Genomic DNA, 14,325 nt, shown 5'->3' with positions numbered 1-14,325 from the left:
TATGCAAGCCCCCAGGAAGCCACTCTTGGATGTAGCTAGACAAATTCTCAATACATAAAGTCCACAATTGATTATAGACTTCTCTATGCTTTTGGCATATAAATATAGCTACATGGGTACAGTGATACGGATTGGACTGGTAGTGTTGTACAAATAGAAGATCTACTAGCAGCAGCAATGACTTTATATTTTCTTTTGGGAGTGTTGTTTTGTGACTTAGAGTAGTAAGAAATAGCTGATAGTTGTGTTGTCGAGTATAGAGGTAGAGTACAAGGGCACTAATATGGCAGCTTGTGAGCTGGCTTGGTTTTAGAAGTCACTTGGTGATATGGGTGAGCCTATGGATAGGGTAATTATCATTTATTTTGACAACATGAGTAGTATACAATTGGCCAATAACCTAGTATATCATGCTACGATGAAGCACATTGAGATGCATTATCACTTTGTGAGGGAAAAGGTTCTAGTAGGTGATGTAGATTTGGTATATGTTAGCACACAGAGCAATAGGTTTGACATATTTATGAAGGCATTGGGTACAAGGAAGATCCAGAGGTTCAGGGTCTTACTAGAGTATAGTGTATGGAGATGAGCTCAAGGGGGAGTGTTGAGATATCGAGCTCAACTAGTGTTACGGATATTCATGAGTTTCATGGATGATAGTTTGAGTTTGGCATAGTTATAGTGAGCCAGTGGTTTACAAGTTGTATAACAGCCACTTTGGTGTACGAGAGGTATAGCATAGTTATAGCACCATCTCATATAGTCACGTTCACACTATGGACCAACCATTTGTATGTTATAGTAGAAGAGTCCTTTCCCTTATAATATGTACTCTTATCTTTATGTTTTGGTTATAGAGAAGAGAAGAGAAGAGAAGAAAATTTAGCCATCTATGTCTCTTGTTTGCTTGTCTACTCTTATGTGTTTGCTTATAAGGAGCTCAAGCTCATCCTCTACCCCATATCCTTCTTATCCTACTCCATTTGATGGGATAAATTACACTCTTTGGAAGTTCAAGATTAGATCCATTCTTGATCATATGAGTTGTGGTAAATTTCCAAGTGGGATTGATGCAAAGCCGAGTCCTACTATGGATCCAACAAATCTATTATAGACTATGAGTAGACTATACCGCTAGATCCTGTTCTCACTTTCAATGTAGAGGCAAAGGAATGCAAATACATTATGTGTCATATGAGCGTCTCACTGATTGGGTGATGACCTTGATTCACCATACTACAATAACTTCTACAGCATGGCAAGTTCTTAAGAACTAGTATAAGATGGGGAATCAGACAAGGGTATAAAACCTTGAGAATTATCCTGCAGCAATAGTGCAGTTCATATCGCAATAATGGATAAATAATTTACAAGTTCAAGGTGGCAGTGGGGGGATCACCAAGACTAGTGAAGAACTAACATGCAAGTGCATCAGAGTTTACCCCCAAAGTATGACAGTTTAGTGACCTCGCTAAATCTGGAGGTGCACAAGTCACCTCTTACTTTTGACGAGTTCGTCGTAATAGTAGTGGTGAAGAAGGAGATGCATTTGAAAGCTAGCGATGGTAATGATGCTGCATTCTTTGCAAATGCAAAGAAAGGCAAAGGGAAAATGGCTCCGATAACCCCAATGCTTCCAAGAAGACGAAGAAATCAAAGATAAAGTATTTCTACAAGGAGAAGCTGAGTTATGTGATGGAATCAAATAAGTTGAGTTATGTGATGGAATCAAATAGGCTTAGTGAAGCATATGAGAAGAATAACACTTTAAAGTCTTTGAAGGAGTCCAAGAACAGTGCTGAAGTGGAATTGGAACTGTTTGTGATGACAATCAAAGAAGTTTGTGTAAAGGTAGAACATTCCTCAGTACCACCTGATAGTTTATGGATCATTGATAGTGGAGCATCCTGACATATGATGAGTCAAAAGGGTTGCTATAGCTCCCTCAAGCCTGTGGCAAAGTCCATCCTGGTAGTGGTCAGGAAACGATGACAAATGCCTAGCCATGGGAATGGGAACCATTTCTTTTATTTCTAGCAATGGTGATACTAAGAAGTTTTCCAATGTTAAGAGGAAGACATTTGTGGCCATCGGAATCAAGGGAGATTTGGCAATTTCTCATACTCTATAATAAAATGGTGTTGCAGAGTGCAATAATCGCACAATTGTGGAGATGGCATGGAGTATACTTAAAGAGAAAGGAATGTCGAATTCTTTTTGGGCCAAGGTATAAAGTACATACCCTTAATAGGAGAGTTATACAAAGACACTGAAGGCCATTGTTACCATATTATAGTAGTGATGTGTGTGAACACACTTAGGACCGCCGGGGCACTTTTTCCCTCACTAGGAGGTTTTTTCCCCCGTGCATTGTATATACGCCCATTATCTTTTAGGGTTGGTTATCTTTCATTTTTGGCACTCATAATACACTACAGTGTTGTGCTCAAGCTTCCTCATCTTCTTGAAGTTGTGTGTGCATTCCTGCAACCCTAATTCCAACAATTGGTATCAGAGCAGGCTTCCTCCTCCCGGGCAGCATCACCGGCACCTGCCGCTTCATCTCCTCCGATTGCAACGAGGTTTCACGAGCGTCTGCAGGTTAGTATATGCCGTGGAAAGCCCGTAGGGCTTGTTCGTTTCAGAATTTTGATCTGAAGTCATTTCGCCCTCCGTTTTTGCATTCCAAGTACTGCGCAGGCAAAATCGTCCTACTGTGCAGATTTTTTGTCAAGATTAAAATCTGCAGGACAGGTGCCCATTCGTCTGTTTTGGGCTGTGCTACATAGCACAGGTCGATTTTATACAGGTTTACCTCTTACAGACAGCATTTACATCTAGTAGTACAGTCATTGGCCATGGCTGACAACAATGATGTATTCCGCATGTTGGCTGCTGAGGATAAGTTGGATGGCACCAACTATCCATTGTGGGCATATATGATGCGACATGTATTGGTAGCAAAGGGGTTATGGAACATTGTGCAGGGTATTGATGCACGTCCTATTGTGGCTGGGAATGCTGCAAACACATCAGAAACAGGTACTGTTGATGATGGTGCAGGCACAAGTGCTGTAGCAGCTGTTCGAGAACCACCACTTTCAGCAGAGCAGATTCGTTGGGATGGTAGAGATGCGCAGGCTCATGCCTTGATTGCGCTGTCTGTCAAACGTACCATTATCCCACATATTCGCTCCTGCAGGACTTCTAAGGATGCTTGGGATGTACTTGCCACATTGTATCAGGCAAGAAATGAGGCTCGTGTTGCTTATCTCCGAAAACAGTTGGAGAGTGAGCATATGAACGAAGGTGATTCTATGGATAGCTTTTTGACAAAGATCAAGGATTTCAAAGAGCAGCTCATTTCTGCAGATGAAATCCTGTCAGACAGTTCACTTGTGCAGACTGTTTTGAATGGTCTACCAGATTCTTATCAGGGTTTTGCTTCCACTCTTCGCTTGATGATGAAAGGCAATCCCAATGCCTTATCATTTGAGGAGTTAGTTTCTGTTTTGCTGCAAGAAGACCAGTCAAGGCAAAACAGGAATATTATGCGTGTCGCAAATCAAGCTTTCGTTGCTAGTCAGAGAAGCGGGAAAGGTAAAGCTGGCTTTTCTTCTAGTAAGCAGAAATCTGCAAATGCTGCGCAACCAAAGAAGGAAGACAAAGATGAGAAGAAGGGTGACAAACAGAAGACATTTTGCAAGTACTGTAAGGGAAATGATCATGTCATCAAAGCGTGTCCTAAGCTGGCTGCGAAAGAGGCTAAGAAGAAAGAGGCTGGTATGGCTGTTGCAGATGCCTCTCCTTCTAACAATGAATCTGCTAATGTTGTGCTAGATACAGAATGGGCATTCAATGCGCAGTGCAGTTATGACCCATCTTTGCATGACACATGTATGTCTGCAGTAGATTCAGATGTATGGTACTTTGACAGTGGTGCCACTAAGCATATCACCTCGCAGCGCAGTTTATTCACTTTCCTTGAGTCTGCTCCCACAGGGAATACTGTCACTTGTGCCAATAACTCCTCTTATCCCGTTGAAGGAGTTGGACAGATTGTGCTGAATGTTGCAAATGGCAACACCTTTACACTTTTTGATGCATTGTATGTGCCAGGGATCAAAAAGAATCTGCTGTCAGTCTCCGCATTTGCCAAAACAGGTTTGGTTGTAAAATTTGTGGATGACAGATGTACTGTTCATGATCTCTCTTGTGGTGACATCATTGTAGCATCTGGTTCACTATGTCGAGGGCTGTATAAGCTCAATATGGATGGCAAATGTGTAGAGGATTCAGCATGTGCTATTATGGATACGCAGGCTATTTCAGATGCAAAACTGTGGCATGCACGTTTTGGTCATCTGAATTTTGCAAGTTTGCTGCGCCTGCAGAAATCTGAAATGGTGTCTTCTTTGCCTAAGCTTGAGGCACCTGTCAAGCATGTTTGTGAGGGCTGCATATTGGGTAAAATGCAGCGTGCTTCCTTTCCCAAAGATGGATCAGTGAGAGCTGAACGCAGATTGCAGCTTGTTCACAGTGATGTTTGTGGTCCCATGCAAACTCCATCATTTGGAAACTACCTTTACTTCGTGACTTTCATTGATGATTTTACCAGGCATGCATGGGTATATCCTTTGAAGGCAAAGTCCGAAGTGTTTTTGTGCTTCAAACAGTTTTTGGTTATGGCTGAAAATGTGTCAGAAAGTAAGATGGGCACCCTCCGTTCAGATCGAGGGGGGGAGTATATGTCTTCAGAATTTAATGCATTTCTGGCTGAGCGTGGAATAAAACACCAATGTACAGTGCCGTATACACCACAGCAAAATGGTGTGGCTGAGAGAAAAAACAGGTCTCTCATGGAAATGGCAAGATGTATGGTTAAGAGTCAAAGTCTACCACATGGTTTTTGGCTTGAGGCTGTCATGTGTGCCACTTATGTACTAAACAGGTGTCCCACCAAAGCATTACAGGTTGTCACTCCATATGAGGCTTGGCATAGCCGCAAGCCATCTGTTGGCCATTTACGTGTTTTTGGTTGCCTGGCATATGCATTAGTGCCTGTGCAACATCGCAGAAAATTGGATGACAAAGCTGTCAAATGTATTTTTGTTGGATATAGTGCTGAGAGCAAAGGCTATCGTTTGTATCATCCACAGACAAAGCGCATTTTGGTTAGCCGTGATGTTGTATTTGTGGAAGATGCAGTTCAGCCCTTGGTTTCATGTACTAAGGAGACAGATATCAGCTCACGTGATGTCTATGATACATTGTTGCCTCTTTTCAGTGGTGCACAGTCAAGTGCAATACCTCATGAGGCAGTTTTTCAGCCTATGCAGGTTTTAAATGATGGCACAGATCAGCCTATATCTGATGCAGATGTGCATGATGCACTTGAGGATGAGAGACAAGAGATTGAGGGCTCTAGGAATATGCCTAGATGGCTGGTGCAGACTTTGCGTGACAGCAAGTTGGATGCCCCTTTGTCTAGTCGCACTCGTTCTGGCTCTCATGGTGCCTCTTATGCGTCAGATTGTTATGCATTGGCTGTTTCTAGTATGTGCGATGAAAGTGAGCCTGTTTCATTTGATGAGGCACAAAGTTCAGAAAATTGGATGGCTGCTATGCAAGCAGAATACGATGCTATTATGAAGAATGGTACATGGTCTTTATGTGACTTGCCCCCTACAAATTGAAGCGTAAGCCTGATGGCACAGTGGATCGCCATAAGGCTAGGCTTGTTGCAAAAGGTTATGCTCAAGAGAAGGGCATTGATTTTGATGAGACTTTTGCTCCCACATGTCGTATGACCACTGTTCGTAGCATCTGTGCATTAGCAGCTCATAATGGTTGGAATGTACATCAGCTGGACATAAAGACTGCGTTCTTAAATGGAGATTTGCATGAGGAGGTGTATGTATCGCAGCCTCGTGGTTTTGTTCAAAGAGGGCAGGAAAACAAAGTGTGCAGGTTAAAAAAGGCTTTATATGGTTTAAAGCAAGCTCCACGAGCTTGGTATGAAAAAATACATGCATATTTGACTGCACATGGGTTTCAGAATAGTCCAACAGAAAGCACTTTGTATGTTAAACGTGTGGATGGTGTACATCTAATCATTGCTCTCTATGTCGATGACATGCTGCTCACAGGACCAAATGAGAGTCATATTGCTGATTTTAAGGCTGATTTGAATGCCTCTTTTGAGATGTCAGATTTGGGGCATTTGCATCATTATTTGGGGATACAATTTAAGCAGTGTGATGGAGGTATTGCTTTGTGTCAGACAAAGTATATTGAAACATTGTTGCAGAGATTTGGCCTTGAAGACTGCAAGCCTATTGCTACTCCAATGGAGACAGGTTTGAAGTTGAGTCTTCATGATGCTGGAGATCACTTTGATGTCACACTCTATCAGACAGCTGTTGGTTGCCTCATTTATGTATGCATTACGAGGCCAGACATTCAGTTTGCAGTCTCACAGGTGAGCAGATTTATGCATAGCCCAGGCATTAAGCATTGGCAGGCAGTGAAGCGTATCTTTCGCTATTTGAGTGGTACTCGGCATCTTGGGTTGTTTTATCCCAAGGGGGGATCATTGCCGCCAGATTTACATGTTTTTTCAGATTCTGACTGGGCTGGTTGTTATGACACACGCGTGTCCACGAGTGGTTTTTGCTTCATGCTTGGAAGCTCATGCATATCATGGTTGAGCAAGAAGCAGCCTACTGTGGCCACTTCTAGTTGTGAAGCTGAGTACAGGGCAGCTTTCACAGCTACGGTTGAGTGTGTGTGGCTCAGACGCCTTATGGCTGATTTGGGTGTTGGGCAGCCATCTGCCACCACCATCTTCACTGACAGTCAGAGCGCATTGGCAGTTGCGCGGAACCCAGTGTTCCATGCTCGTACGAAGCACATTGAGGTGCACTACCATTATGTCAGGGAGAGACTCTCTGCAGGAGAGATCAGTTTGGCTTATGTGCCAACACAGGATAACCTTGCAGACCTTTTCACAAAGGCTCTGCCTCGTGAAAAGTTCGAAGCTTTTCGCAAAGCTTTGGGCTTACTCCCTTTTGTGGATTCGTCCACATAGCTAGACACTTCCCTATACATGAGTGCTAGCTCTTGTTCACCGCATCACTCCAGGGGGGATTTGTTACCATATTATAGTAGTGATGTGTGTGAACACACTTAGGACCGCCGGGGCACTTTTTCCCTCACTAGGAGGTTTTTTCCCCCGTGCATTGTATATACGCCCATTATCTTTTAGGGTTGGTTATCTTTCATTTTTGGCACTCATAATACACTACAGTGTTGTGCTCAAGCTTCCTCATCTTCTTGAAGTTGTGTGTGCATTCCTGCAACCCTAATTCCAACAGCCATGACACCTCAAGAAGCTTATTCTGGTAATAATCTTTAGTTGTATATTTCAAGACACTATTTTGTGCATGCTTTAAACTCATCCAGAACCAAGTGTGGGATTCCAAGAGTAGGAAGTGCATATTTTTGGGGTACAATATGGAGTCAAAGATGACTATATAACCAGGAGGCAAAGAAGATAATTAAGTTGTGATGTGGTGTTTGAGAAACAACCTCATCAAGTAGGGAAGAAGGTCATCAACACTATCCCTCATTAAAGAAGTATCCCAATAGATAGAGCCACGAGTGATAGTACCTGGTAAGTCTCACCCTCATGCTAGGTCTCATCTACTACTTTCCAATTTCTTATGGGCCCAAAGTGAATACCAAACTCTAGTCAAAGACTCTTAAGGGGTGCTGTGAAAATGGGATATGCATAGTAAGAGTTGAAGAAAGAAAAAATATATGAGTTGAAGAAAGCAATATGTGGAGAAGGAGCTTCTACATAGGCACAACTTTAGTCCCATGCCCATGCCCATGCACGGCACTAACACACTACACATGGGCTTTGAAATTAGTAGACACATCCAGCAAATTCTACCACCTACACTACACATGGGCTCTATAATTAGTAGACACATCTAGTAGGAATAGGTACCAACAAATTCTACCACCTACACTAAGTCTCATGGTCCACATCCATACAAGTATATTTCTTGAGGGGAACATGGAAAGTGCAAGCTTGGCCCCCATGGTATAACCTAATTACCTAAACTCTCCTCGATCTCTACCATATTCTACTTTTTGACTCCAATTCAACATAAACACCACCTCACCTTTGACTGACATATTAGCCACGGATGAAGCCCAATCTCTAAGCTTCAAGCTGCAAGATTTGGGAATAATCTTCTATCACAGAAAGAAGGTCAAGAACACCATGTCTACCCATGCAAATCATTCTTGCAATAATTATGCCAATCAAGGGATGTGGGAGACCACTTTTCTACCAATCATTATTCGAATTTGAAGGATTCGAGCCACTTTCACAATAGAATGAGGCCTCATATAAAGAACTTCTACATTGCATATACCTTTCATGATAAGATGCTACCACCAGGAGTCTCCAAAGATTATCACTAACAAGCCCTCCATTATCGGTCTCGAATCTACCACTTAGCCTCACACGTGAACTTCATAATGTATCCTTGTGGACCATCTACATCGCTCCGACCCGGTAGTAGCTTCACCACTAACTCAAGAGATGAGACAAGGACGTGGTTGCCCCAAGGAATGGAGGTATGTTAATCACTTCATAGGTTAACATGGTTTCACTTGTCTATCCTATAGTCAAGTGCTTTACTATCTTCTCCTCTCGAACATGCACCTATCTTTTGTAAGGCGACACTGAAACATATAAAGTGGCCTTACCATAATCTTAACATCAAATATGGGAAATCTAAGAACTTCACGTACATACTTGCTTAAGACTAGTAATAGTGGCCAAACCATTTTTAAGTTTTGATCAACGTAGTGTAAAACTAGTCACTTATATATAAGTCACTTTTGACAATAAGTAATACACATTCATTCCCTTGCAATAAATACACATTCATTCCCTTGCAATAAATACAATACTTGTGAGCTCTTCTCTTCTCTACTCTTGCTTTCTTATGCTCTATTTAATTTTGCATGCTTGATGGATGCATGCTATATATAGATTTAATTGTAGGTTTCTCTCTCCCACTAGCTTCTTCCACATTTCACCCTTCGTGATGAGAGAGGACCATTGTAAAGAACCTTCTTATGTTCATTTAGGCATAGAGAGATCTACCTTTGCCCCCGTAGCCATGGAGCATTTGAGTGTAACAACGAGGCGGAGACACAATAGACAAGCTAACACAACCACATCCGATAGTTGCACTACACTTCGAAGGCAAGCCACAACGACACATGATTTGACAAAGCTAAAATAAAAGCTCTCGACTTGAGCACCCATCTTTTTGCTTTGATTTGTATTTCTCATGCAATTGTTGTGACTTGGCACTATTGTTTTAAAGCATAGGTATATGTATAATAAGTTGATTATTTCTCGTACAATTGTTGTGACTTGCACTGTTGTTTTAAAGTACATGTATATGTATAATAAATTGATATATTTCTCTAGTTTGATAACAAATTACTTATATTAATGTGTTTATGAATGTGCAAAAGCTGAAGACAAAGCATGTACTTTTTTCACATCAAAATGTAACAAAAGCTAAAGAACCATTGCTTCACTTGTAAAGTCTTATTAAAAATGTATGTTTAATAATTGAAAAGCCAAGACAACACTCATAGCATCATTGGAAGAATAAATTTCATGTGGTACCATTGAGGGAGACTTAAAACGTGATTTAAAAACACAAAACATAGAAGGCTACCCTATTAGCACAATATACTTCAAGAAAGCTATAGCAAGAACGCATAAACTCAAATGTATGATTTAGAACTCCCTTGCAATATGTATGAATCTTTGTTGGATAGGTCAATCACGAGGTTTCATGGAGACCTTTACAAAAATTGCTCTCACATGGCATCCCTACATGGGGCTTGAACTTAAGTTAACATAGTGAAGGTTGCCTTTTTAAGGCGAAGTAAGCCAAATAAAATCTAGTTTAATAACAAAACTCGCCATTAGTAGCCACCTAGCGAGTGAGAAGATCTCTCGTACATCACAGGCTGGGGAAAAAAAAACACCGAATTAAAAGAACAGAGAAGCTATGATTAGGAAAATTTAACAACTGATTATGCGGATTAATGCATATGTGAGCTTGGATTAAGCGGCGAAAAAAACCTGCACAAAGGTGTACTGCCGGCGATGGTAGATGGCCTCGTCAGAGAAGAAATCCAAAATGTCGGAGCACACAGAGGCGATAGGCCTGCAGAACAAGACTGCAACGACGGCTATGGATCCCAAGTAGAAGCAGCCCATCTCTGTGTGTCGCTCAGAGGGAAAATTTTGACACTAAACAGGAGGACTGCTAGGAAAAATTGAGGGCAATTGCTAGAAAAAAAAAAAAGAGGGGATTGTAGGGGGAAAATGCGGAAAAGGTTGGCGAGGGTGAACCAAGAAGAGGCCCCTGTGCGTGTGTGTGTGTATATAATTATATATTTTATTTATTTATTTATTTATTTGAAAAATAATTTGCCCCCTTCCCAAGACATCATATCACACACGAATTGCACCTCTTTTGAGCCCTTCAATGCCCTTCCCCACTCACAGCTTTCTCAGAGTTCCTTGTGTCCCCCACCACCGGAGTGCACCCTCTCTAATCATTATCTTTTCAAAAGTCCTCAAAACTTTCCACCCAAACTCTAAATATATCAAGAGGTATATTTCTTGCTAACTTTACATAATTTAAAAGTATTTATCACTAAATCTAAAAATTATGAAGCCTTGAGCTTCTTGCTAATTCTACATAATTTAAGAGTATTCATAGCTAAATCTAGAAATTCTGAAGCCTTCAGCTCCAGTATTTGCTCGTATTTTTTTTCGATAAGAGAGGTGCAAAATACACTAAACATTTTTTTCTTTTGGGTCTCAATGAGTTTACAAGGGCCAATATATAGACACCATGCAAAAAAGTGATGAAAGCCAAATTTTTAGTAAATTCCCCCATTGGATTCAAATTCTTGCCTCATTATTTCGAACATTTTGGTAATTCTAAATTTCTAATCGGAGGTCTCTAAGGTTGAAATGTCAAAGGGCATGTTTTTTATTTTGACAAAATAAAATTTGCATTTACAATAAGAATATTGCCAATTTGTACATAGTACCACTCCAGAGAATATAATTTGCATTCAGAAATAAGATTACTGCCAATTTGTACATAGTACAACTATGTTGAAGCTTTCAATTTACTCCTCTCCAAAGCACCCCCCTTTTTTTTGAAACTTGCAATGTACATCTCCCTTATTTACAATGACCCCAAGACCCTTGAATGCATGTTGCACCTTGCTTGTTCTTAAGTTTTGTTCAAGTTTGAAAAGATTGTGCTAGAAAGATAACACACAACAATGTGAGAAAAAAACATTTTTAACTTATTAAAATAAGGGGAGATTTTTACTTTCATCAGTTTTTTCCCCCAAAAAATCCACACATTAACCGGTTTTATATCTAAAGTTCTCAACATATTCCCCGTTAATTTCAAGGCCAACACAAATTTCAACAGGTTTTTCCCAATTGAGCTATGAAAAATACACTGCACACCACCTTTTTCTTTAAACTTGACATGGATTGTGCTAGAGAACTAAAAAGATACACCTTTCTTTTATAGTTGAGAAATATCATGCAAGGATGTAGTGAAACTTACTAGAACCTTACATGCCAATTTTTTAGATGACATCCACTTTCTCCTTTCCACTAGTGCCAGAATTTCAAGATCTCAATTCAACTTTCAATGTACATTTTATGAGTCCTCCACAAACCAAGTAAAACCTTAGGTAGATGATATGCTTTCCTCTCGTCTTATGTTTTCCTCTTGTCTCATTCTATTTCCCATGTGTCATCAAGGATTTAACCAAAGCTTTTGAAAAAACTTATTTTAGGCACTAAGGAAAAGGCAATTTTTATTGTTCTTATTTTTGCCTTTTTGTTCAAAATTGTGTCCATAGGACTCCCATAAGTTGATATGTGCATGCATATGGATGTGAAGAGTCCCAATCCACAAAGATCTAGGACATAATTTTATGAACTCTACTTTTGGCATTCAATGAAGAGTTTTTATCTTGTATTTAAATCGAACATTGTGATTAAAGGAGTAGTTTGTATACCTCTTTGTTTCATTTTCTCTCTACAACACTTAAATCTAACCCTTCATTCCTTAGGAATCAAGGATTATTGCTAAAGTACGCTTGATCATATTCATATGTAGGGACAATACCCATAAGAAGTGCATTAATGAGATGAAGCATCCTTCATCATATCCATATCTAGGGACAATACCCATAAGAAGTACATCTTTCAAAATATGCCACTACTATATAAGTTTTTGTGAAGATAAACTTTTTTATGATAGACTTGCAGGTAAGGCTTGTGCATTAATCCAAATACATCTACATGAATCTATTATTAATGGTTTTCTTTAGAAATCATGCAATAGATAGTGCCTTATCAAAAAGCCTAATAGTTCCACTATTCAGTGATGAATGGGTAGATTCAAGGAAATGAGAGAATCTTAGCTTATTTACTTTTAGTCATTTTCTTTGATTTAATCAATTGATGATTAATGTTAAAAATCATAAAATATTTTGTGGTGTGATCTTGAGCCATAAAGTATGAAATTACAAATCTTATAAATACATGAGGAAGATTCCTTGCACATTGTGTCCATTTTGATGAATTTATGAGGTATTGCTATCTTTTTTTAAACATTATCCTCTATGTGTTGTCTGGCAAACAACCACTATGCTCGTTTGACTTGAAAACATGGGCATAATTTATAATCGCTAGGTTTGCTACTAGAACAAAAACACAATTATATAACCTTTCCAAGCACCACCAGTAGCATATACTCACCCCACAAAACAGAGAGTAGGAGGCAAGACATTTTTAGTCCATGAGTTTTCTTACCTTCACATTTGCATATTTATCCAAAAATTGTATCTAGTCTAACAAGAACACTATAAAATAGACCCTAGCTAAACTGAGCTATTATATGGAGACCTAAAATTGATGTATCACCAAAAAGACCATAACAAGAAGTTTGGACAAATATACATATTTTGGGAATTTTGAATTCATGAGAGGCCTATTAATTTTGGAGTCATGAAGTTTGTGTCTTCTACAAATTTTGGAAACTTTGAGTCCAAATATTTGGTTTCTTGGACTCCTGATTCATTAAATATGTGAATTTTGATTTTAAAATTCAAAAATTTTGAATTTAAATTTTTCAAAAAAATGTTAATTTTAAAAATGATTTTGGACATTTTTTAACTTTTTTGTTCATTTTAATAATTTGTGAATCTTTGAGATTCATACCAAGGTTAGGGAGAAGAGGAGATTTCATACCATAACAAATTTCATCAACTTTGGAAATTCCCTTGATAACTTTGCATTCTTTTTTTTTTATAAGGTTGAGCTCATAATGTTAAATTTTTTCATCAACTTTGGATATTTCCCACAACCAAATACTAGAAATTTGAATTCCTAACCAAGAGATGATTCAAATAAAAAATTATGGTGTTTATAAATAGAATTTAGAACAAATGGGAGCCTAATTTTGACTATAAATGTGCTATAATAAACTACATATGCTTTATAAAAACACGATCACAAGAAAATATATGTGATTTATAAATTAAAAAGAACTAATACTTAAAAATTCAATTGAGTGTACAAGCATTTTGAGAGATGCTAGCTATTTGTGAAGCTGATATGATGAGCAAGTAGCATCGGCATGCATTTCCATAAGTAAACAAGAATCATGTAAAGGCTCCTCTAGAGCTTGTATATGCAAATCTTTGTGTGGTAAAATGCCAACCAATGCATTGGGTGGTTTTTCCTATTTCTTCTTATTATTAATCGATGAGTTTAGAAGGAAGATTGGAAAATTCAAAATATGGCATAGCTTGGTAGATAATGAGATAGGAAAGAGGATGTTAACTCTTTTCATACATCTAAAACCCTTGCCTCCACCCTAGATTATGTTCATATTATGTATAGGCTGTGGCCATTAACGTATTAAATCCAGCCATAGCCATATCCACAAACCTTATATATATGAGTAGAGATAGGAATTGGGTACCCACTTAAGTTGGGCGACTCGGCAAATCCCTTTTGTATATATATAACTTTTGATAATGTGAATGGGGGAATTCTATCATTTCTCAAGTGCAGCTCTTATCTTCTTACTTTCTTGATTGTAGGGTGCATTCTTGTGTGTGTTGATGGAGTGTATTGAGTGTGTATGCTTGCTTTCTTGAATG

General features: G+C 39.1%; 1 long non-coding RNA gene across 1 annotated transcript; it reads right to left on the bottom strand.

The window, feature by feature from the left end:
• Window positions 1–9,866: 9,866 nt before the first annotated feature.
• Window positions 9,867–10,475, bottom strand: LOC147615458 (uncharacterized). The gene is made up of 2 exons (XR_015262724.1): window positions 10,193–10,475; window positions 9,867–10,077 (listed from the first exon to the last, which is right to left on the bottom strand). It is a non-coding gene; the product is annotated as an uncharacterized LOC147615458 (long non-coding RNA).
• Window positions 10,476–14,325: the final 3,850 nt, after the last annotated feature.

The sequence above is a fragment of the Cibotium barometz genome, chromosome 40, assembly GCF_041138505.1.
Source record: "Cibotium barometz isolate CiBa-2024 chromosome 40, ASM4113850v1, whole genome shotgun sequence".
NCBI lineage: Eukaryota > Viridiplantae > Streptophyta > Polypodiopsida > Cyatheales > Cibotiaceae > Cibotium > Cibotium barometz.
The sequence above is the reverse complement of the archived record's forward strand: the minus strand, read 5'-3'. Positions and strand labels throughout refer to the sequence as shown.